This window comes from Acipenser ruthenus, chromosome 7 (assembly GCF_902713425.1).
Source record: "Acipenser ruthenus chromosome 7, fAciRut3.2 maternal haplotype, whole genome shotgun sequence".
NCBI classification, from domain to species: Eukaryota; Metazoa; Chordata; class Actinopteri; order Acipenseriformes; family Acipenseridae; genus Acipenser; species Acipenser ruthenus.
Genome location: NC_081195.1, coordinates 33,521,421 through 33,524,289, shown reverse-complemented (window position 1 = coordinate 33,524,289; position 2,869 = coordinate 33,521,421). Strand labels below are relative to the sequence as shown.

At 40.4% G+C, this 2,869-nt stretch overlaps 1 non-coding gene across 1 annotated transcript; it reads left to right on the top strand.

The window, feature by feature from the left end:
- The first annotated feature begins 524 nt into the window (after nt 1-524).
- On the top strand, nt 525-607 carry trnal-uaa (transfer RNA leucine (anticodon UAA)). Its single transcript has one exon. It is a non-coding gene; the product is annotated as a tRNA-Leu (tRNA).
- The last annotated feature ends 2,262 nt before the right edge of the window (nt 608-2,869 follow it).

The following is a 2,869-nucleotide window of genomic DNA, read 5'->3' as shown; positions in this document are numbered from 1 at the left end:
TGCCCTTTTGAAATGTTTCAGATTAACCTTAACCTCTGTGCAAAAATAGACATTTCAGATACATTCAAACAGAATATTTACAGGATAACCAGGAGAGTACTGTGTATAAATAATACATTTTTCTGTAATTGCCCTTATTTGAAATCATTCTCATGCATTTATCATGTTATGTGATCTTGCTGGACTTATAAGCAAATAGTTACTATCGGGTAAGAATTGTAACAATTGTAAGTAGCCCTGGATGTCTGGCAGAATTACTTGGTTCCTTCCACTCACTTTCTTGAAACAGAACTGACGGACACGAAAGTACTGTTATTGTTCACTGAGAGGCCAAGAAAATACGAAACTGGTTCACATACTTGTGTTATTTACAAACGACAACAAATATATATATATATATATATATATATATATATATTACTGCGCTAAAACGTTATAAGAAAGACAGCAAGGAAGAAAAAAGAAAGAAAAGCAAACACATATGGCAGCATGGATCGGCATTCGTTTTCTTGTTAGTGAACAGAACCAGGATGGCCGAGTGGTTAAGGCGTTGGACTTAAGATCCAATGGACGAATGTTCGTGTGGGTTCGAGCTCCACTTCTGGTAGATGTAATTTTTATTGATAAATACACTATACAGATATATATATATATATATATATATATATATATATATATATATATATATATATATATATATATATATATATATATACACACACACACTACCAGGCAAAAGTTTTAGAACACCCCCATTTTTCCAGTTTTTATTGAAATTTAAGCAGTTCAAGTCCAGTGAATAACCTGAAATGGTACAAAGGTAATCGGTAAACTGCCAGAGGTTAAAAAATAATAAATAATAAAACTGAAAAATAATGTACATTTCAGTTATACAAAAAGGCCTTTTTCAGGGAACAAGTAATGGGTTAACAACTTACAGCTGTTCTGCAGCAATGGAAATAAATTAAGCCTTGAAAGTTGATGCTAACAATTCCTACAGGTGTCCCAACTTTTGTTGATTACTTACAAACCCTCTGTCTGTATAAAAGCAGTGTTGGAACAGACTGTGTTACTACACCCTCTTAAGCATTATTTGGACAGTATTGTACTGCAGGAAGTAGTATATTGCTCTCATAATGGCGAGAAAAAGGCAATTAACAAAGGAAGACAGACAGACCATTATAACCCTTAAAAGTGTAGGTCTTTCCTTTAGAGAAATTGCAAAGAAAGCCAAGGTGTCAGTGAGTACAGTTTCTTACACCATCAAAAGGCACTTGGAAACTGGAGAAAACTCTGACAGGAAGAGGTCTGGCAGACCCAAAGCCACAACAGAATCAGAAGACAAGTTTCTGAGAGTCAACAGCTTGCGTGATAGGCGGCTCACAGGACAACAGCTTCAAGCACAGCTTAACACTGGTCGAAGTAAGCAAGTCTCAGTTTCAACTGTGAAGAGAAGATTTCGAGCTGCAGGTTTGACAGGTCGAGTAGCAGTAAGAAAGCCATTGCTAAGATGGCAAAATAATAAAAAGAGGCTTGCCTGGGCCATGAAGCACCGCCAGTGGACTACTGAAGACTGGAAGAAGGTCTTATGGACCGATGAATCAAAATTTGAAATCTTCGGTTCATCACACAGGGTTTTTGTACGCCGTCGAGTAGGTGAAAGGATGGTTGCTCGGTGTGTGACACCAGCTCTCAAACATGGAGGAGGAAGCGTGATGGTCTGGGGCTCTTTTGCTGGATCCAGAGTCGACGACTTGCACAGAGTGAGTGGCACCCTGAACCAAAACTGCTACCACAGCATTTTGCAGCGCCATGCAATACTCTCTGGTATACGCCTAGTTGGTCAGGGGTTCATCCTACAGCAAGATAATTACCCAAAACATACCTCCAGGCTATGTCAGAACTACCTTAGAAGAAAAGAACAAGACGGTAGGCTTCAAATCATGGAATGGCCAGCACAGTCTCCAGACTTAAACCCCATCGAGCTGGTTTGGGATGAACTGGACCGAAGGGTGAAAGCAAAGCAACCTACAAGTGCAACACATTTGTGGGAACTTCTGCAACAGTGTTGGGAAGAACTTTCCGAACAATATTTGATTTCCATTGTAGAAAGAATGCCACGAGTGTGTTCGGCTGTTATATTTGCAAAAGGTGGCCACTTTGATGAGTCAAAAATTTAGATTAAATTTTGTTAAACAAAACGATTCCATGATTTCTTTTTTTTTTATCTCCAACTGTTTATTTGTTCTATGCTTTAATTTCAGAGTACATTGAGACATTAAACTGTGTAAATTTCAATAAAAACTGGAAAAATGTTCTAAAACTTTTGACCGGTAGTGTATATATTGTAGCGTGCACGGGGGAAGGCAGCAGTAGGGCTGGTAGGTGACGTAATCACACACAGAGACATGAGCCTGATATACGCTCCTTGCAAAGGAGCCGGCTCTTTTGTACAGCGGTATCGGCGCTATGCTTCAGTGCGAGAGGACCCGGGTTCGCGCCCGCCCTCCGCCTGTGTGTGGATTTCCTCGCCCTGTGTGATGCGCCTGCCTGCGGGAACCGAGTACTCTACATTGGTGTCAGAAGTGGACGCAGGTACCCCAGCACGCACTCGTGGGACTGTAGCCTGGTTAGCAAGTCCGGGGCGGACTTGAGGCTGGCAGGGGAGAGTGTAGCGTGCATGGGGGAAGGCAGCAGTGTGTGGATTTCCTCGCCCTGTGTGATGCGCCTGCCTGCGGCAACCGAGACCACTACATTATATATATATATATATATATATATATATATATATATATATATATATATACATCTCTGGAAAAAATTAAGAGACCACTGCAAAATTACCAGTTTCTCTGGTTTTACTATTTAT